Source organism: Palaemon carinicauda, chromosome 6 (assembly GCF_036898095.1).
Source record: "Palaemon carinicauda isolate YSFRI2023 chromosome 6, ASM3689809v2, whole genome shotgun sequence".
Taxonomy (NCBI): Eukaryota; Metazoa; Arthropoda; class Malacostraca; order Decapoda; family Palaemonidae; genus Palaemon; species Palaemon carinicauda.
The window spans coordinates 16,042,321-16,065,014 of NC_090730.1; the positions used below are offsets into that span (position 1 = coordinate 16,042,321).

Consider the following 22,694-nt stretch of genomic DNA (forward strand, 5'->3'; position numbering starts at 1 on the left):
CGGTGTCGGACGGATGTGGGACTGGTTCCTCCTGAGGCATGCTCCGTTTTGGGCTTCCACAATGTATGATTGGGCTTCTTCTGACTTATGCACCACTCTGCCTGGCACCCATGTGTGGCTGGCCTTGTCGAATATTTGGACTGGTTGTTCGGGTTAGAGGTCTGTGAAGTGCCATTGTGTCCAATTTGGTCCTAGGGGGTCCTGGAGGTGGTTGCGGGTCGTGATGTGTGCGAGATGCGGTTCGTATTGGCCTGGTAGGTCAGTGGTCACATTGCGACCAAACATGAGCTCTGCGGGGCTGGTCGTCTTATTGTCGATCGGGGTGGCCCGTAAGGGGAGTACTGTAATGCAGTATGCATATCACCACTTAGTCTCAAGGCATTTTTTGATGATCGCCTTGCATATTCCGACTGCATGTTCTGCGAGGCCATTGGACTGAGGATAATGTGGGCTTGATGTGATGGCTCAATACCCCAGGCTTTTGTGAAGTCCCTCATGGCTGCTCCCATGTATTGAGGTCCGTTGTCTGAGACCAGGGTTTTGGGGCATCCGAACAGCGAACACAGAAATTTTAAATATAAAACTTACCCGCTGGTTATATAATAGCCTAAGTCCCCGACGCCTCGGCAGAAAATTCAAAATCTCTTGCGCAGCTTAGCGCATATAAACCAGGTGTACCCCAGCGCCCTCGCGGTACCACAGGTAGAAATATCCTCAACCAATCCAGATTTTTTCTGCCGCCATAGCTGGCTAAACTATTGGAAATTCTCTCTTGTTTTCTTACTCTGTTTGAACGTTATTTGGTGATGTATTAACGTTTTTGAGTTTGGGCTTTCGCATATTTGTTTTATTTGATCTGTGATCACGTATTTTAACTTAAAAGGTAGGGTTGGAAGGTTTTTCAACCTATTTTAAACCTCACGAAAACATAGGGGCGAAATGTAAACATTTCGTCCATAGATAACGTCACAGCTTCTTCCGTAGGCTAAAAGTCTGTCTTGCCTTTTAAGAATATAAGTGATTTTGCTTTTAGAGTTTTAAGTTATAAGTTAAATTAAAGGAATTCTTTTGAGAAAATTTTATCCTTTTAATATTTTTCTTTAGATAATCTTTGATCTGTTTGCAAAGATTAACTACCGTTCAGTTTATTTTTGTTACGCAGTAATCAGTACTGTTACGATGTTACATATATTGTAGCAATTTTATGAATAGTACTTTCTTTTTACTTCTCAAGTTTTTAATTGTACTTTATAAAAGGAACATTTTATTTTGCAATTAATTGGTCCTTTCAGTATTTTTCCTTAGTCAGAGATTAAAGGAAGTTACACTTCAGTTTATTTTATACGATGCAGTATTCTTTACATTCGTCGTAGCGCACGATTCTATGTATCGTTGTTGCTTTGGTGGTTTTCGGGATACTAAATTGTTTGTATATTATTTGTAGATGTTCCAATGATGCGAGTGATTCATCTTTTATTGGAACCCCTTAATTTAAGGGTTTATTTTAATGTATAAATATTATATCTATTAAGGTAATTTTTTATATTTAATATTTTGTTACATTTATATGGGATTCGGTACTTTTGCTTTCCCATTCAAACAATTGTCCAGTGACAGAATTATAAGTCTCTCCCTACGGAGTTCATTTCCTTTGAGAGAGTATACTTTGTCTTTCAGGTAATTATGAAACTATCTTTGTGCCAAAGAGTAAAGTGCAAATTTTTTAGTGATAAATTGTGCAGTGAATTTTATTAGTGGAAAGTGCTTCTATTCGGACCTGTCGTTATCCTAGCCTTAGACCTGACAACTGATGGGAAAAGTCCTTACTTTCCATGTTATTTACCACTTGTAATCCGATTTTCTCTTCAGTTTAATAAAACAAGGTGAGTTAGAGAAAACGAGTTATCCACAGGACTTTCTGCTGGGTTAGGTAGGGTTACCATTGGGTCAGACCTGAGATTACGATTCCCTCTATGGATGCGACTGTTTACACTTATACAATACTACCTTAACAGAGAATGTATTGTGAAATCTGCCGTGAACCTCTCTAAGAGTTTTATCACTGGAATTCAGAATCAGAGGTGGTGCATAATTACTAAAAGATCCATATATTACTTTTACTTTATGAATACTGTGATATGCTGAAACTCTTCAGAGTTGAAGTCTATAATTAGACATCCTGCTTTTGGTTTTCTTGAGACTTTCTTAAGTATCTTGTTTAAATCTCATTATAGATTATGGAATTGATTTCAACCTCATAGAAAACGAATCCAATTGGCATTCTCGAGCATCTAGCCATTGTGGTATTAGGCCTACTCTAGTCTCTAGCTGACTTCTTTTACTTGGACTTTGAAAGAAAATTGTACTTATTCTTTGATTCTATTAATTCTTAAAAATGTTATAAAAATTCAACAATACTATTTTAATATCACAAAGAATGGCATCATATGGCTAATACCCAGCACTCTACTGCACTTTGTAGTCAAGCCTCCTGGCTAGTACAGTGGTAACGTGTTCGCCTAGCATTTGCCTGGCAGCAGATCGATCCCCGCCCGTGAGTTTAAGCTGTTTACTGGGGAGGCCACTGCTGTGGTTGGGCAACACAGTTTGGGGGGGTTGGGCTTGTCCGGCTGACGTTCTGGTGAGCATCTATTCTGATGAAACTGGAACTGAAACCAGACAACTTTAACTTCAAGTATGACGCCAAAATGTCAATGAAGGTGGCATGAATAGAGTCGCATTTTAATATAAACTAAAGTAACTTAAATATTTTCATTAGCTAGAAAGTCAGAAATTAGCAACGCAACACCTTCAGAAAAAAAGCATCTAAATTTGTTGCTGAAAATAAGATTTAGTTGAATTTTTTTTAAATGGACCTTGACAGCTTTGATTTAATTTCAACTGATTTCAGACAGATTTTACATAGCTTGTTCGTTGTTTATGATTAAGCTATTAATATGCAGGAAGTTAAGCATTTATTTCATACCATCATTTAGTTTTTTCGCAAATCTATCGATCTAACTTCATTGGATTTCTTTTGTGGTTTACTTTTTAAAAAATTTACTCAACTGCAATACAACACCGATTACGGTATTATGTTGGATTTATAGCAGTTTTATAACAATTAGTTGTGAATATTTCAAGAACACTATTAATCTAATTTGGTTCTACATTATTTTTTTTTTTATTTTTATCCAAAAATAAAATATGAATATACTTTACCAGATGGCCCATTTTAGCACTAAGAGCTTAGCTATTTAATTACCTAATTGTATTACTTTTATCTAACATTTTATTTTAAAACTTTTTAAATATACAATCTTGATCTCTAGTGCCATTTCCATCAACAGCTTAGACACAGGATAACTTTGTCTACATAATTTCTTAGCTCTTTAATTGCTTACTTATTGTTTTTACTTTCAAACTTATCTCACAACTTTGTAAATCTACATTCTTAAGTTTTTGGTGCTATTTCCATTAACAGTAATATACATGATTAGTTTGTTTACAAAATCTATTTGATAAGTATGGATTATGATTTTTATTTTCAGATGTCTTGAAGGACAAATATATTTACAGGACTATCATAAAACTGAAACAAGACTATTTAGTAAACTTTATTGCATTTAAGCTTTCCAATCAGTTGTATTAAGCTATTCAAAATTAAGAATCCTTCTTCACTGTTACAGCAACACAATTACATCAAGACACACATAGTCCTTCCAAAAGCAACCAAGTGACACAAACGCCTAAATTGTCTCATAGCCAGACCCCATTTCATACAACAGATTTTTTCAGGCAAATAGGCAAACTAAAGTTGGCCTTCAGCCTTACAAGTGAACCACCAGCCAAATTTAGGTTCTGAGAGATTAATTACAATGATCATATCATTGCCAAGTAATTAGAGAGAAGTGCCCACAATCTGATAAGGACATTACTTTAGAGTACTCCACAGGTCTTATTAGTTTTCACCTTTGATTTTTCATTACCGAGATTTTCATGTTTCAGAGTGGTAATTGCTACAATGGCGAAATAACCAGGGTTAGAGGTACCACAAACACACACCTTATTTAAAAAGCTGCAGTCTCTAAGATCTCTCTAGAGAAATTTTCAAACGCTGGCGATTACCTTTTCAAAAAGCAACTGTCCAGGATCATATGTGCCCTAAGGAGGGGAAAGTAAATACCTAACTCCAGGATTGCCTCAATAGTAATTCAAACGACAAATGCAACTACACATGAGGTATTTTCCTTCTATTTACAGTTGTTAATATAATAGCCAATTATACTCTTGTTTACCTAAAATTGTGACATCAACCTGATTATTACTCTGAGGAAAATACAGGAGAAATGAGAGCAATATACAGACATACAGTGTTCTTTATTGATTTTACCAAGGCATTTGACACAGTGACATGCCCTGCGAGCTCCTATGGAATACACTTCAATATAGTTTCTAGCATATGTCTTTAAATACTTCAGTTCTCTCATTCCATTTTATTGCATCATGGAAGCTGAGTCAGTATTAGTGGCTTAGAATACTCATCCTTCTCAGTAAAAATGGAAGTGAACTAGGGCCATGTCCTAGTCTCTGTACTTTTCAATCATTTCATCTCAATAATGACTATTGCAGCAAAAACTTCGAGAAAAAGTCTGGGTCCAAATAGATGGTAACTTGCTCAGTATCTGATATATGCCCATAAAAAAAAAACAGCTTGACAATTGGTTGACCTGCAATTTGCTGATGATGCTGACACTTTGGCCCACATCCTAAGTCAATGCAACACATTATAGATACCATCTCTTCAATATATAGGGCACATAGTTCAAGAAGAATACAAGAAAAAAGTCTTGGAAAATTAGAATATACCTGTCTTTGCAGTTAATGATTCCTAACTACAGTTGATGCTACTGTATTTTCTAAATATCTTGAAGGCATTGATCTCCCGACTACCCAGGTTGACGAAGATCTACTGGATGAAATAAACTTTCACATGCTTTTGGTAGACTGTTGATCTTTTTTTTCATAGTATATATAAAGCAGTATGTATCTCAACTCTTCTCTATGTTGCACAAGCCCCAAGAGACTAACGACACCATTTCCAGCAACTGAAACATTTTTAAATTTCCTGTATATGGAGATTTATGAGCCTAATCTGAAAAGATTGGATTCTACAATTGCAGATTCGGGAACAAATACTGGCACAAGCACAAGATTCATGGCCGCCACATGCCAACTATTGTGGCTTCATGTGATCTGTCTACTTGAGGAATGTCTCTCAAAATTTTTTTATACAAAATAAAATATGTCCTTAAAAAGAGATACAAAGATTGAGGAAAGTCAGCCTTAAAGAAATGCAAAACTCCTCATCTGACCTGAAAACCCAGTATAGCAACGGAGATCTTGAAAAAGTGTGTTAACAATGGAGTCACTGCCATGGAGCAGGGTAACGCAGCACATCTCGACTTAAGAAGGCAGCAACGACACCTACAGAAAAAAAAATCATTGCTGTCCCAAATTCTCATTCAATGTGTTGGACATGTAGAAATTGCTTCCTATAAATTAAAGTAAATTATGCACAATGTTCCAATAAATAAATGATGATCCATTAAATCCAAGGTTGAAATGAACTTTTTCTCAAAGTCTATTCATCAATATTTGACATGGAAAAACCATTTCAAAGACTATTTAACCACATGTTGACAAAATTATCTACAGTATTTGCCTACAGTATTTAAATGGATAATCCACTATATTTAAGGTAATAAACTGGCATATCTATCACAAACTTTACTTGACCCTTTTACCCCCAATGGACGTACTGGTATGTCGCACAAAACTCATCCCTTTACCCCCATGGACGTACTGGTACGTCCTTGCAAAAAACTGCTATTTACAATTTTTTTGCATATTTTTTTTATAATTTTATGAGAAACTTCAGGCATTTTCCAAAATAATGAGACCAATCTGACTTCTCTATGACAAAAATTAAGGCTGTTAAAGCAATTTAAAAAATATATATTGCATAATGTGCTTGAAAAAAAAATGCCTGGGGGTTAAAGGCTGGAAAGTTCCAAATAGCCTGGGGGTAAAAGGGTTAACTATAATCATAGAAATTTGAGGTAAAAAAAGGCTTTGTCTTTATTTTATAAGCCTATTCTACAAAGTTCACAATACTGTATGAAGATTATTTAACTGAAAGAAGTTGAAGTGGTAACTGAAGACTGGAGAAGTTTAGAAGATCCTTCTAATATCCCTTAGATTTTCTGAAAGGAAAAAAATATAAAAGGCAATTACATATTAAATTAAAATCCCTTGTACAGTATTGAAATAACTTTCGTTAACTTTTAACAAGGTCCCAAACATCTTACACCTAGGTTTCCTATTATTAAGAGGAGCAACAAATGGAACAGACTCTCTTAGCTTAATGCTGCATATTGGCAGTTCCAAAACTGACTTTCTGGAAACTTACTTGTCTAACAAAAACTTAATGTACAAACAAACTGAATTGCAATAAACAGGACAATAATTTTGTTTAGTAAATAAATTTCAACCAGCAAAGGATGAAGTTAAGTTATTTTTACGTTGGCTTAGTTATAACCAATTTCAGTTAAAGCTAAGAAAATGGAATGTTATCAAGAATAATAGGACATGGAGAATATGATCATATCTAACCTGCTCTTGTCCAATACCAACCTATTTTTATATTGCATTAAACATTAAGGAAAATGACACAAAAGAGTCAACCAGCTTACAGAAAAGTATATTTCTTACATTCAAACATCTAAAAAATTAAATTTTATATCAGCCTCAAAATGAATCAATTCATAAACATGTAAATTATACAACTAAATAACTCCATGGGATGATTACAGTCTTTTCTAAATATTCTCATACCATGCAAAAGCTGTGAATCTCCAAAGAAAGTCCTAACTTCAGTTGAACAGCAGCAGCAGAGGGCCTAACTGTAGGGACTTTTCCCGATGTGTGTAAGAAGCAACCTCGTAGATGAGCGTTTCAATGTTGTTCTGCAGGTTTAATCCTTAGTTCACATTTCAGTCTGAAATAAGATGTGATCTTTAGGAATGATAAACATCACTGGTTAATCTTGCCAAATGTTTTAATTATGGATCCTACAAGCAATATCTTTGCTTTTTGCTTGAATATTACATAATGTTTTTACCAACATTAAAAATTAGGTCTCTAAACATGAGACAAATTTATCCTTAGTTTTTTAACCTAATATTTTCATTTTATCCATGTCATCATTTGGTTAGTGAAAAACTAAAAATTTGTTACAATTTGTTTTTTTCCTAGCTATACAAACCTGAGTCATTTAATAGGTTTACTGCTAATCATCTTTTCTATGACCAGCTGATAAAAAAATTGTCGATTGTGTCTTGCTTCATGCTGGGAAAACCCAGCGCATGGGCAAGGAACAAGCAAGAGGTTGCTCACCACGTGTCTTCACATCACTCCTCTGGTTAGAGACTTGTGGGACGGCTGAGGTGGAACCTTTGGTAAATGACTCGGGGTCTGTATAGCTTAGAAAAATATAAATTTTTAGTAGATTCCTACACGGATACAAACTTCAGTCATTTAATGGGGAGTCTTCCTTAGGAGGGAGGAAGTGTCTTCAAAGTTAAGCAGTAACCCTTCCCCTCTGAAAAACCTAATACTATCCATAGGGTGCAAAGATCAAGGTGAAAGGTGAATGAAGTTGAAGTTTAGGTGGCTCAAAAATAGGCAAGGGCACACTTCTGATTCACGTGAGAAAAACTTTTGAGTCATTGCACCAGTAAGTGAGCTTGGAACAGGCTCGTGATGAGGCAAGGCTGATCCATCTCCCAAAAGTAGTCTCTGTCAGGAATGAAATGGTATGAACATCAAATGCTGCATAATAAAGTGTAATTCTTGTATGACAATAAATACTAACGAAAGTATTTTGTACACTTACACGTGTATTAGGAGAGGTCCCTCCAGGTAGGCTTCAAATGAGATGGATATCATCCTCGAGTTCCATCTTCCTGGTCAGGCACGGAAGAGGAGCCCTGTGGTTGGTAAGTGGTCTACAACGTTTCGTGGGATTGACAGCAAGGGACCCAATCGCCTCCTTGCCTGCATCTTTCATATGCAAGGGTGTTTCCCGACTTGAATGTGCTTTGCAGGGAAAATTACCCAACGGTATGACATCTTCCCCAATTGAGGGTAGGATTATGTGGTTTGCAGAAGGCTGGGGTTATGGAAAGACCACAAGAGTCACAGGCTTGAAGGAGAAAAGGAGGGGGGTCCTTAGTGATGCTTCCTCCTGAGGATCTATGGGCTTTCTTCAATTTTTCTTCAGAGACATCTCTCCTCAGTATCTCGTGTGCGGGCGTAATCTGCCAGGTTGAGGTCAACTCACCTAGGTTCAATGCCCAAGGGAGGATTCTCCAGCAATGCTTCCCCTTGAGGATTTTAAGGGTTTCTCATAAATTGTTGTAAGTAGGGACTAAGGTTGTATCAACTTCTCCGTAACGGCACTGTCCGGGCTCTGAATACAAATGAGAAGGAACAGGACCATTCTCCCCTTTTACCCATTTTATCAGATGTTCAATTGAACAGTATCATCAGTCGTTTATATGATCAGTAACTTCTTTGAGAGACAGGATCGCGAAAGTTACCTGGACACCTTCAAGTCTGAATCTGGATCATTCAAGGGTCAGAGACATGGTAGGGTAGTAGTTTCTGTAATATCTTATTGGGGGGAGGGGGAATTTTTGGTAAATCTTCCCTTGCAGATAGCCAGTTGTGTTTGGGCTTGACTACCAGGTTGTCCTTGTTCAGAAAACAGGAACACCCCTCTGGTCATGGGGGAACAAGGTCTCCACGAGCAGGTGGGAGTCAAGAGCGATTAACCATCTGCTGACTTTTGAGTGGTAAGATCATGAAAAGTTGCAGATAGAGTGATCTTGTCATTACTGGTTCAGGGAGATTGCTCTTCCAACTGTGCTAAGTCTAGATGTGCTCTCACCCCAGTGGGATATATTATATCTTCTGTTCTTGCTCTCAGGGGAAGGGGACTTTAAATCCCTAGTTCAAGCAGAATGATGTACAGTATCAGGTGTGTCTGAGGGTTATACAGTCCTCTCAGTAAGCGCTGTACCTACCATTGTTCTCCCTTTACCTACAGTCATCTGTTTGTCTAGTGATCTCACTTATCACAGATTCCACTTCTGCATGGAGAAAAGATATGAAGTCAGCAGATATGAATTCCTCAGATTCAGCACCTCTCTTAAGGGTAGTTAGTCTGTGCATCTGGCCAAGATTGCATCGCATCTTTTTAGAACAGTTCCCCCATAGAAGAATGGTCTGAGCTAACACAAATTCTTCAAGGGCTTTAGATCCTGCTTGTGACAATTCCTTGAATGTTCTTAAGGAATTGCTATTACTAAGATCTTCCGTTATTGCATAAAGTGATATTGCTCTGGACCAATGGTCAAGCTATGAATGCATATAAATCGCAAGTATGGCCGATATCTCCATGACCATTATCTCTGGATCTGAAAAAGGAGGGGAGTGCCACTCCTTTCTCTGTTTGGACAGACTGTGCCAAGTTGGTCATGTTTTCTGGGAGCAGTAGTGGACTCAGAAAGGTTCCCGAGGGAGCAAATAATCCCTCTGCTCAGACAGGGCAAACCTGGTAACTTGCTGGGTCTAAGAGAATTTGTCTCGGCTGAAACCAGTCAATTGAACCGCTCTCCTTTATGGGTTTCTTTCGAGTAGACTCCTTCCTGCTTCTAAGGGGAGGGGGAATGGGTGTCTCTACCCCTTGTGGTCTGGGGTATGTCTGACCTCGACCTATAGGTTCCAAGAGATCTAGCTCCCTGTGGGTCATCGTCAACTCTTTTCAGCAGCGGCTCTTAATGGCTTAACCTTGATCCAGTTGTCCGGGTAGTGAGATGGATCTTGTCCGCTCGGCTCATAAGAACGCCACACACATTGCTATCCCGTCCTGGGCAAAGACGTAAATAATGAGATTTTCTGGACATAAGCACTCACTCGTAATATATAGTTAATGAGTATCCACTCAAATGACCATGGATAAGATAAAAACACAAGACAAGAGTGTTGCATACTAAAAGGGTAGGCGAGGCAAGGAGAATGTGAAAGTCTCGATCGTAGAGAGGAAGAGAACACCCTCTTCACTTCAACACTAACAATGACGTGAGGGGATGCGGTGAGCAACCTCCTACTTGCTCCTTGTGCATGCACTGGATTCTCCCACCATAAAGCAAGATGCAATCAACATTTTTTTGATAGGCCAGTCACAGAAAACACGATTAGCAGTAAACCTATTAAATGAATCAAGTTTGTATCCACATGGGAACAAATTATTCTTTTGGAATGTGGAGCACTTCAACATCAATAATTGTAAACAAAAACAAGAAACCATCCACCATTATAACTAAATCCTCTTTAATCCGTTTAGATTTCTATTTCTCAAACATCTGACATAACCAACAAAACTTGTGCAATAAAAAAACTAATGAAAATTTAGTCCTGTGATAGTATACAATAAAGGGATTTTGACTTAGGAAAAATCTATTTTTGGGGAGAGACCTGTGACGCCCGGTGAAAAGGGTCCTTCTTTACACTTTTCTGATATAAATCTTCCAAATATACCAGAGAAAGATAAAAGCATGGAATGCAGAGGTTACTACCCTCGCGCGAGCACCTTGTGGGTGTCGTGTATACATCAGGGGCGTGTGAAAACCACTAATCACAGGCTGTCTTCCATTTAGATAATTCCTTTATCAAAGGGAAGGGCCGTAACAGAGGCCCTAGAAACCACACTTGGACGAAAATTTAGTCCTGTGATAGTATACAATAATCTTATCTTGATTCTGTAATATAGTGACCTGAAGATTAAAAGTATTCCAACGTTATCATCATCCTGATTCGCATTCAGATAATCCAGAGGGAAATATTTGGTAGGAATTTTACATCTTTGAAACATAGCTATTTGATTTAGATGCACTTTGTAAAGCAGGACAGTAAACGTTTAAGATAACCCGGCAAGTCCAACAAATGGTTAAAAGATGGGAATCAACATACAGTCATGTGTGAAATAGTTATACTGTAAATCTCTACATCACACCAAGATCAAACCCAGAACTCAAGAGAGAAGCAAGGGTTCCACCAATTGAATCAACATATATCATAAAAGTTAGTACTTTTGTTCTGGCACAGTACTTGGGGAGTGGCTTAATGGGTGCTGCGTTAGTGCCTAGGTTCCAACTTCTTTTATTGTTTTGGTAGGTTCAGATGGTGGCAGCTCTTGCTTCTCACCCGAGGGATCTAGGACTATTTCTGATGCAATGAGTTCATAGCGAGGAAAAAAAAATAAAAATAGAAGCGAGGTTAAAGAATCTGACAACTAAATGTTCATTCTTAATTTTTGTGGAATTACATTTCAATGAACACTTAAGGACTTTCAAATCTGTGAATGTATATCTAGAAAGACTAATTATCTCTTTAGAATATCTAATTAACAGTTAACTTTGTTCAGTATTTATAACCTTCAAACCCTTTCATTCTTTACTTGATAACTTTTAATTCTATGAGGGGTATTTAAGCCATTCAGATAGAGTAAGAGTTAAAATTTTGAGCTCCTAACAAACTGTAGTTTTCCCTCACTAAAGATCACTGTGTAGGAAACGCAACTTTGTGATTTTTCCAGAACACGTGAAATGCATGGTATTTATAAATTTAGCGTCAAGGTGTAGCCTAACTATAGGAAAAGCCCTGCTATTGGACTATTTAGTAAAAGTTAAGCGGTTAGACTGCAGGAAATGGAAACTGTACTAACGTAGAAAACTAATTGCTGCTAGGGCCCATTCCTTTAATAATGCCAACTGTACAGTGTGAGGTATAATGGCAATACTAATCTCCGACATAACATTTTAGAAAAGTATGGTCGCCAAACGCCTCGTCTCAAATAGTTTGTGATCAACTGTGTTGAGATACGTGGATATCACACTGGGTATCCCCCAAGTGAATATCTAACTCTTTGAAAAATAGAGAAATCAATATGGTTGTAACCTCAAAGATTAAAACAAATTGTACTATAAATTCATTCTATATATCTATTGTATCATTAAAAGTATCACAGACATTATTCCAAAATTCACTAATGGTTCTTATAACTTGGAGAATAACCTATATGATGCGCATTAATGTAAAAGTTCTCAGTTCTTGTATTAATGAAAGTTTTAAAAGCACAGCTTTCAGTTTTGGAAATATCTCTCTTATTTCTAGTTAAACCAGATTTCACTCCAATATTAGTGATACCCAACATAGAATATTTCACTGACTGACCTTGTCCAGACTTGCCCAGATCCTTCAGTTTATATAACCTTTCTTTTAATTTTAACAATAAAGACTAACTCCTCGTGCTGCACAACAGCAGGTTCAAAAATTCTAAAGTACCATTACCAACTTCATAAAGTCTACCCTTTGAGCAATTTAGCCATTTTTCAAGATTTGGTTGTTTTTTTATAAAAATCAAGGGCATCCCTTATCACACTAGTTTCAACATAATACTTAATTGAAACATGTCTGAAAGATCTTTCATTTACCAATTAACAACACTAATATTAATCTCTCACCTTTACAGACTGGATCCTGATAAAGAAAGCATAGCTTGGTTCACCGAAATGTGTAAGTGGTCTTTTCGATAGCCAAGTTCCTTATAATGACACTTTCTCAGATTTGAATGGCCAAAAAGGGAAAAGTAATTATTACGAGTACAGCTGATTTCAATAATTGTTCTTTACTTTTTTGTAATACTAAAACTTTTCCTATAAGGTATTTCAAGTTAAAAGAAAATTAATAAAATTCTAAAATATATCATTGCTCAGACAACTCCCTTTCACTTTATGGTTAAAGTTTTCCTAAATAGAAATTATTTATATTAAGAAGGGATTGTTTTGGTAACCTATAAGATTAATGTGGCCTTCTCTTAGAGGATTTGACACTCCTTTTTGTTAATCCAACAAGCCTCAGTCCTCGTTGAAAAGCCAGCTGTGCTATTTAGTTAAAACTTAACTTCTAATGTATTACACCTTGGCTTCTTAAAGCCTGATTATCAACCTTAGCAACATATAGGATAACTGTGTAAACCATCTTTTCTAGTCCAGCATGTTATAACTGATTCAATATTAATTCACCTTTTCCTACTGTGTCTGGATAAACACCAAATACAGTACATCCGATTAGTAAAACTTTACTGAAAGGTACTCCTAAATTTATGCACAAGAACTATGTGCACTTACAACAATATTTCAAAATATACCAATAACTAGTAGCTGCCAAAATCTTCTTTACATATTCACTTAATATACTATGATACTGTACTTTTAACAATTCACATCCAAAATCTAATTGCTATTATGTCAGGATTGCATGGGTGTACTTCAATCTCTTTAGTTATATTCATATCCTGCATTCTTTGCTTTTTATAGATCCCCTGTTTTGTAAAACTTATTTGTTCCGTAACCGAAATACAAACCACGCTATTTACATGGGGTTTTACTTTCGGCGTAGCTGAAATGACGAGCCATTAGAATTTTAACGAGGGTTAGTTACCCCCGCGCTAGTTAGCAAGGGGGTAGGGGAGTGGTAGCTAGCTACCCCTCCCCCCCTCACACACCGGTGAACTGCTTCACTTCACTTTTGGCTCGGGCGATGAGCAGACGTCTGCTTCGCCCTCGCATTATTGACAGCCTTAATTTTGTTTTGCTTTTTCTTTCAGTTTGTGTGCTTGAAGTTGGCCTCTTCCTTCCTTCCCATCATGCGGAAGTGCCCTGGACTCCCCGACCGCCCTTGTGGAACGTTAATGTCGACGGTCGAGACGGACCCTCACTCCTTATGCCCGCTGTGTCGAGGTCAACGGTGTGAAAGGGATAATACCTGTTGCGAGTGCAGGGAGTGGCCTACCTCCCAGTGGGAGAGGTTAGCCCGGCGGCGTAAGAAGAAGCCCAAGCGTGACCGTTCTCCTTCAAGGGTTACCTTGAAGAAGGAAGGTTCCAAGGACTCTTCTTCCGCTGCCCGAACCTCCTCCGAAGCTCCCACTCGATCGGTCTCTCGCGAGAGGCCAGAGAGGCTTCCTTGGACCTCGCGAGAGGCTTCCTTGGACCTCTCCGCAGATCGTTCGCAATCTCCGACGCCTGCCAGACCTTCCAGTCTTCCATCTTCGTTCCTGGACGCAGATGCGCAGTGGGCGCCCACGCATCCCGTTATCCAACGGGCACCGGTCCCTTTGGGGCAAGAGGGCTCTTCTCACAATGTGGGTGAGTCCCTCGAGCGCCAGGTCTTGCTAGAGGTTCCTTAGTTAGCGCACAGGCGCTCACAGGATCCTCTGGACTTGCTGCGCCCAGACGATCTCCTGAGTCTCGCCATAGATCTCCTGCTTGCCAGCGCCCTCCTGCACGCCAACGCTCACCTACGCGCCAGCACTCTCCTGTGCTGCAGAGACCTCCTGTGCGCCAGCGTTCTCCAGCTTGCCAGCGCACTTCTGTTCCTGCTGCGCGCAATGTGCGCCATCGGTCTCCTGAGCATCCACGATCTCCTGCTCGTCAGCGCACAATGGCGCGCCCTGTTCCTGATGCGTGCCATGCACGCCAACGTTCGGCCGCGCGCCCACGATCTCTGGATCTGGGCGCAGGCAGGGACACTGTCCCTCCGCCTCCTCGCCGGCGTTCTCCTACGCGCCAGCCATCGCGCGCACTTCTAAGACAGCCCGAGTTCCTGCGCGGCGCGCCCACAAGATGTGTCCTGAGCCCGCCCTCGAGCATTCGCCTTTGCGCACATCCTCGCCCTCTGGTCCTGCGCCCCAGTTGGTTCCTTCTGAACGCGCAACTGCGCGCCAACGATCTCCTGCGCGCCAGCGATCCTTCGCCTGCGCGCAAGCGCTCTCCTACGCGCCAACGCGCCAGATCGCCACAGGTCTCCGTGCCCACGCGCCAGATCGCCGCAGGTCTCCGACACGCCCACGCGCTAACTCGCTTGTGCGTAGTCGTTCTCGCTACGCGGCATCACTCACCAACGCGCCATCGCTCGCCAACGCGCCATCGCTCGCCAACGCGCCATCGCTCGACAACGCGCCACCGATCGCCTACATGCCATCGCTCGACAACGCGCCACCGATCGCCTACGTGCCATCGTTCTCCCGATTGCCAGCGCTCGCCCTTGCAGCCACGCGCACCCTCACCTGCGCGCCCCCGCTTACCTTCGCCTGCGCACCCACGCGCCCGCTCGCGAACCAGCGGTTCTACCATCGCGCGAGCGCCAGCGATTCCCGCTGGGTTTCGCAACCGTGCGAGTCTTCGGGGACGCGTGCTTCCAGATCCTCGTCCAGGAGCAGGAAGAATCTTCGGAGAGGTCTACGCAACATTCTTCTTTTCAGGCAGGCCCCGTAGTATCCACTCCTAAGGATCAGCCGATCCCCTTCCCTCCGGCGGGTGTTGCTGACACTGCGTCAGTCAGCCGCCAGCCCTGGTGCGGGTCCCTGATCAAAGCAGTCGTGCAGGCGATGAAGCCGGCCCTCGCTGATCTGGGACTGAAACCAATGACACCCACGTCCCCGCTGAAAAGGAGAGGAGTGGACTTCGTGGTAACTTCTCCTAGGGTTAAGTTGGCTCCCAAGAAGTCCGTCGGGAAGGCCCCTTCCCCCTCGCAGGCGTTTTCTCCTTCCCCTGTGGACGAAGCCTTTCCGTCCTCAGGAGAATCCAGCGAGGTGAGGCGTTCTCCCACGGCACCAATGGGAGGAACCCCACCTCGAGGAAGAGAACCGTCTCGTGTGGAGAGGGGCCCCCAGGCTTCTTTGCTCGAGTCCTGTATCCCTCCCAGGAGGGAGCCTAACGACTCGAAGACTGCTCCTAAGTCTTCTACCTGGATTCGACCAGAGCTAGCGAGACCCCAGGAGAACGTCCACGTATCTTCCCAAGTAGAGCTACTGGGGACAGGAGACCTTGCTGCCAGTCCACAAGGAAGAGAGCAGCACGAGTAGGAGCATGCCTTCTGGCAGGTCCTGAGTCTATCGAGGCAACTCAACGGATTCAAGGGCCCCGAGACCGCCCCCCGTGAAGGCAAGGATATGGTCCTGGACCAAGTCTACGGTACCCAGAAGCTCCCAAAGGCCAGTGCGGCTCTGCCCTGGTACCAGGGAGTGAAGAGTGCCAGAGACAAGGTTGAGGGCCAGCTCACCGAACTCTCCTCCTCCAGCCGTTCCTCTGTCGGGAACAAACTCCTCCCACCTCTTCGCGTACAGCAGAGGAGGTACTTCGAGATCATGGGGGAGTCTTGTTTAGCTCTTCCCCTCCACCACTCTGTGGAAGAGCTCTCTAGGGGGATTTCTCTCGAGAAACTCTCCGCCCGGCAGGTGACATTCTCAGCTATGGAGATCCTAAGCCAGGAGAAAGTTGCGAAGTGTGCCATGCAGGCCACTTCGTGGCTGGACATCTGGCTAGGGTCTCTGGGCATCCTGTTGCGATCCGAGGACTTGTCCAAGGAGAGCACCAGGAAGGGCCTTGAGACTTTCCTCCTCTCGGGCACGCGCTCCATCGAGTTTTTAGCTCACCAAGTTTCGAACTTGTGGGCAAACTCGATCCTAAAACGTCGGGATGCCGTGACCGAGAGGTTCCACTCGAAAGTCCCAGCCGTGTCAGCAAGCTTAGACACTCCTCCATCCTTGGAGAGAGTTTGTTCGAGCCCAAGGATGTGGAACTGACAGCTGAGAGGTGGAAGAAGTCGAATCAAGATCCGCTCCTCCAAAGGGGCCTTACATCTTGACCCTAAAAGCCTACAGCTCCTCAACAACAACATCAGCAGCCTCGTCAGTCTAGGACATCGAGACAGGCTCCGGCAGCAAAGGCAAAGGTGTCTAAGCAGCAGCCCTTTCCTGCCAAGGACAAGAAAGGCGGAAAGTCCTCCAGGGGAGGTAAGAATCCTAGGGGGAGCGGCCGAGGCCGTAAACGCTAGGATTGGCAATCCCCCGGCATGTCCACCAGTGGGGGGATGCCTACAAAGTTGCGCGGACAGGTGGCAGCAACTCGGGGCCGATTCCTGGACGATCTCTGTGATCAGCCAAGGATATCGCGTCCCGTTCATAACATCTCTTCCTCCCCTGACAGCGAATCCAGTGTCGTTGAGCTCCTATGCCATGGGATCGGTAAAGGGGCTAGCCCTTCGAGCAGAAGTTGAGACCATGCTCAAGAAGGATGCTCTCCAGAAGGTCGTTGACGGCTCCCCAGGCTTCTTCAGTAGACTCTTTCTTGTAAAGAAGACGTCTGGAGGCTGGAGACCTGTCATCGACCTCTCAGCTCTGAACAAGTTTGTCAAGCAAAAATCCGTTCAGCATGGAGATAGCGGACACGCAAGACTTCATGTGCACTCTGGATTTGAAGGACGCGTACTTCCAGATCCCAGTCCATCCGTCTTCCAGGAAGTACTTGAGATTCAAGCTAGACAACAAGACCTACCAAGTTCAAGGTGCTGTGTTTCGGTCTCTCTACAGCACCTCAGGTGTTCACCAAGGTGTTCACCCTTATTTCTTCGTGGGCACACAGGATCGGCATCCGTCTCCTCCGCTATCTGGACGACTGGTTGATCCTGGCAGACTCGGAGTTGACCCTTCTTCGACACCGAGACAAGCTTTTGGGACTTTGCCAAGACCTAGGGATCATGGTAAATCTCGAGAAGTCTTCTCTGCTTCCAACTAAACGACTGGTATATCTAGGCATGATATTAGACACCAATCTCCACAAAGCCTTTCCATCAGACGACAGGATAGCAAGGGTGAGGAGGGTCGCAAGACCTTTCCTCGGACGAGAAGTCCTTCCAGCCCAATCTTGGTTACGTCTCCTAGGTCACCTGGCCTCCCTGGCCTGTCTAGTTCCGACCGGCCGCCTCAGGATGAGATCCCTACAATGGCGGCTCAAGTCCCGGTGGAACCAAGGCAACAATTCCCCGGACACTCTGGTCCCTATGGGACCTGCAGAACGGGCGGACCTGCAGTGGTGGCCGACCGACGAAAACCTGCGAAAGGTAGTGGATCTTCTCGTCCTCCCCCCGGATTTGATGCTGTTCTCGGATGCGTCAAAAGAAGGGTGTGGGGCCCACGTTCTGAACCAAAGGATATCAGGCCTATGGTCAGAATCAGAAAGGTGCCTCCACATCAACCTGCTAGAAATGAAGGCCGTCTATCTGGCCCTTCAACAGTTCCAACAGGTCCTGGCGGGTCACTCTGTGGTGGTGATGAGCGACAACACCACAGTAGTGGCTTACATCATCAAGCAGGGAGGTACCTTTTCACAACAGCTATCCCATCTTGCAGTAGAGCTACTGAGGTGGACCGAAGTCCACTCGATTCCACTATCAGCTTGCTTCATTCCGGGCAAAAGAAATGTGCTCGCCGACAGTCTGAGCAGAGCATCGCAGATGTTGAGTACCGAGTGGTCTTTGGATCATCAAGTAGCCAACAAAGTCCTGACTTTGTGGGGTTCCCCGACAGTGGACCTGTTCGCGACAGCTTTGAACTTCAAGCTGCCGCTGTACTGCTCCCCAGTCCCGGACCCCAAGGTACTCTGGCAAGATGCCTTCCAACAACGGTGGGACAACATCGATGCCTACGCCTTCCCACCGTTCTGTCTGATGAGAAGGGTGCTTAACAAGACCAGACTATCGGTCAATCTGTCAATGACCTTAATAGCTCCGCTATGGCATCACGCAGAGTGCTTCCCGGACCTCGTGCATCTCCTGACGGAACTCCCGAGAGAACTTCCCCCACGACACGAGGTACTCAAGCAACTACACTGCAACATCTACCACAAGGCCGTAGCTTCGCTTCGGCTTCATGCCTGGAGACTATCCAGCGTCTCATCACTGAGAGAGGCTTTTCGCAAGTTGCGGAGAGGATGTCTCGACACCTGCGAAGGTCATCCGCAGGGGTCTACCAGGCGAAGTGGAGAGTCTTCTGTGGTTGGTGTCGTGGGAGGGGTATCTCTCCCCTCGATGGCACTATTCCAGCAATAGCGGAGTTTCTCGTGTATTTGCGGGAAGAAATGCACCTATCAGTCTCGGCGGTGAAAGGCTATCGCTCAGCCTTCAGGCTGAAAGGAATAGACATTTCTTCCTCGCTGGAACTTTCTTTACTCATACGAAGCTACGAACTTACCTGAACTCAGTCGGAAGAGACCTCCTCCATGGAATGTGGTTCGCGTCCTCAGGGCTCTTAAGAGACCTCCGTTCGAACCATTACGCCAGGCCTCTGATCGACACTTGACTTGGAAGACGGCGTTCCTGCTCGCTTTGGCCTCAGCCAAGCGGGTCAGTGCACTTCATGGTCTCTCATACGAGGCGCCCATTCAAGGGGATGGGGGGAGGTAACGTTCGAGTTCGTCCCTGAGTTTGTAGCTAAGACTCAGAACCCTGGAGTGCCGGACCCATGGTTCGACTCCTTCAGGGTCTCGAGTCTCCGTTCTGTAACAAGTGATCCAGACCATCTGTTACTATGTTCAGTGAGAAGTCTGAGGCGTTATCTGAAGAGAACTGCTGCAGTCCGTCCTCGCGTGCAAGCCCTGTTTGTGAATACGGGAAGGACGAAGAGGAGGGTCACAAGAATACTATCTCTGCCTGGATCCGAAGGGTCATCCACCACGCCTTGAATCCAGATCCTCCTCCGTCACGTCGTCCCAGAGCACACGATGTCAGAGGCATCGCTAGGTCTCTGGCTTTTAAGAGAAACTTCTCGGTGACGCAGGTGCTACAAGCTGGGGTCCGGAAGCGTCAAACGACCTTCACAGCCCACTACCTGCAGGACGTGACCCACAGGAGCCTTGATACATTCTCGATCGGCCCTGTGGTGGCTGCACAACAGCTGGTCTAACCTCAGGCTCCTTAATGGACAGGTAGCAGAAGGTTGAGGGCATTGTTACCCGGTTTTAGACTGCATGAATGAAAGAGTATGTCTGGACCTTACTTCTTTCTTCATCCTCCTCTCTCTTGGGGAAAGCAGCATCCTGGGTTCTCTGCATAGCTGACCTCGAACCTCTGCAGGTAAACCATGCTTCCTTGTGTTCCTAGTATTAAGATAATACTGTCGCGTCCCCCATACCCTGACGAGGTGGTATTGGGAACCTCCTAGCCTAGAATTCCATCTAAAGGACTTCAGGTCAACTTCCTAGGACGAGTCACATTTCAACCCTCCACACACAAGCTTATGTAGGCCGCTCGTTCCTTGCGGAGCAAGGAACTTGCGAGGTGCAGGGACTCTTTTTCTCGAGTGCTGCTCACTCGGATTCCGAGTCCCCGGGTAAAAGCCAAAGCCAGTAAGGCCGGGACTTTCCTCCCTACCTAAGGGGTAAGTCACCCCATGTAAATAGCGTGGTTTGTATTTCGGTTACGGAACAAATGTCAAATTCGGAGATAATTTGTATTTTTCCTAACCATACAAACCTTAGCTATTTACAAATATTTGTCCGCCAGCCCTGTCCACCAAGGCAAGTCCTGCCTCTAAGTGAAGTGAAGCAGTTCACCGGTGTGTGAGGGGGGGAGGGCTGGCTACCCCTCCCCTACCCCTTTGCTAACTAGCGCAGGGGTAATTAACCCTCGTTAAAATTCTAATGGCTCGTCATTTCAGCTACGCCGAAAGTAAAACCCCATGTAAATAGCTAAGGTTTGTATGGTTAGGAAAAATACAAATTATCTCCGAATTTTTCATGCTACACAACTAACACTGCCTTTAAATGTCTAATTTGTTTATGAGCCAACTTTCAATGTTTGCCAGGGTTTCCCTATGTCTACTTTGTAAACAGTTTCAGGAAATAATAGAATGAAAAAATGCTACAATACTAAAAAGAAAATTTGTTTGGTAGTCACTCAAGCTATCTGATGCTAGCCTTTGGATTAATTAAATCTGTTCAGTAATTTAATCTATGCTTGACCTAATTAAATTTGGTAAGTTGGCTAAATAATAATAAAAAGATTTGGAAAGAGTAACTCCTCTTCAAATTCATGAAAATGCATAATGTCTGAAAAGAGACCAATCTAAATCCTATAAAATAATTATTGTGATATGGGCTGATTAAATTTTAAGGTGTTCAGATGCATTAAGCTTGAGCTGAAGTTCATTGAGCTGACATTCATTACGTTGAGTCTAGTGAAGTTGAGGGGTTACAATTGTCAAATCAGTACTGGAACACTCGCCTGTGACGATGCCGATTTCAATGTCTGGTTTTTCTCCTTGACTATGTTTGAGAGATCCTCGTCCGGTCCATCATGCATGCCCTTATAGCTTAGCTTTTGTTCCTGAGGAAACATGGGCCTTTGATTCACGAGGAGACATCTACAGTAGTTAGTTAACACTAAAAATTTATATTCCTATATTGGTTTATTGAGATAACTTGGACTTGACGAATGAGTTTTGTTAAATCGATTTTGTGGATGTATCAAAGCGACTCGAATCAGCAGACCTTGGCGCGATTTGACAACTTTTATCGCATTGACAGTGTCTCTCTGTGAATATAACAAGTCTAAGGATTGATTGTGAAAGAAAATAATAGGGAGAGGTCCATTTTGTTTACTGGGTCTTGAATACTCTGAACGAACGAAATATAACGTCAGTGGAGGTCCTGTAGAGAGTGGGGTTCCCCTGCTGAATGGGACTGGAAAAGCAGCCGTCAAAGTAAGTAAGTAGTAAAGTAAACAGTAAAACAGTGGCATTTAAGGAGAGAAGTGTCTTTATTAGTTTCAAAAGACAATCATCAACGCTCCCAGGTTCCTTTCACTTCACTAGATTGTTCTATGCGTCTAAATTCTATTAATTATAAAGTGCTTGTAATGTGCTGTGTATTACAAAGCCTAGGCCTCAGCAGTAAAATTTATTTATCATGAATAACTTTAATCTGATGTTCTATGCTTAAAATGCTGGTAAGTCTTGTCAGGCTTTAAGTTTACTTAAAAGGCCTTAAACTCCTATCTCAAATGTACTAACTGAAAATAAAGCCAAGTTCTTGGAGGAATAGAAAAAATATATCAAACAGCCTTGGATCTGTACTGTTGGATTGTAATTTGTCCGTGTTTACATAAGCGATATAACAGGAGTCACTGTGTATCTAAGTAAAGTCCTTTTTTAAACCTTTTAATAACTGTTTGAAGCAAAGCTGGCAACTAAAACTTATTACAATGGGCTGACAGTACAACTTGGTTGTAAAATATAAACAAAACAGCTGGATTTATAAGGGGTGTTGCACCCTGGGATATGATTACTCCAGTGCTGATTGAGCTACACTGCTAATTATTAGAGCTAGAATAATTATAGACAAGCTATTAGAAGAACGTCCAAAGTATTCAATACATCATACGACAAATAAATCTCTCCACCTCGAGGCTAGTTACACTAGGTTTCTGGTTACTAGAGTAGAGATGTACTTGACAATGGGTTTCCAAACTTTCAATTATGCAGCACATAGATTGAACAATACGCGTGACAGCAACACAAGGGAGACCAATATAGTCTTTGAAAAAATAAAGGCTGTCTTGTTTTTAGTGTTATCATAATGGAGATTTCATAATTAAATTGGACAGCAAGGCATATTCTACCTGCATGATTTTATGACTGCAAAAAACAATTCAAATGAGCTATATGACAAAAA

At 42.7% G+C, this 22,694-nt stretch overlaps 1 protein-coding gene and 1 long non-coding RNA gene across 3 annotated transcripts in view; one reads left to right on the forward strand and one right to left on the reverse strand.

The window, feature by feature from the left end:
* Window positions 1–22,694, forward strand: part of LOC137642446 (chymotrypsinogen B-like) — a 155,098-nt gene that overhangs the window by 50,037 nt on the left and 82,367 nt on the right. Inside the window, exon 2 of one of the 2 annotated variants that reach the window (XM_068375005.1) lies at window positions 12,659–12,702. The exons of the other annotated variant lie outside the window; for it this stretch is intronic. The gene's annotated coding sequence lies outside the window, so the exon portion shown is untranslated. The remainder of the gene's footprint in view (window positions 1–12,658; window positions 12,703–22,694) is intronic. 2 annotated transcript variants of the gene reach the window in all.
* LOC137642448 (uncharacterized) overlaps window positions 3,605–22,694 on the reverse strand; it is a 167,979-nt gene continuing 148,889 nt past the window's right edge. Inside the window, exons 2-3 of the long non-coding RNA XR_011044788.1 lie at window positions 6,898–7,060; window positions 3,605–6,266 (exon numbers count right to left, since the gene is read on the reverse strand). This is a non-coding gene — a long non-coding RNA (uncharacterized lncRNA). The remainder of the gene's footprint in view (window positions 6,267–6,897; window positions 7,061–22,694) is intronic.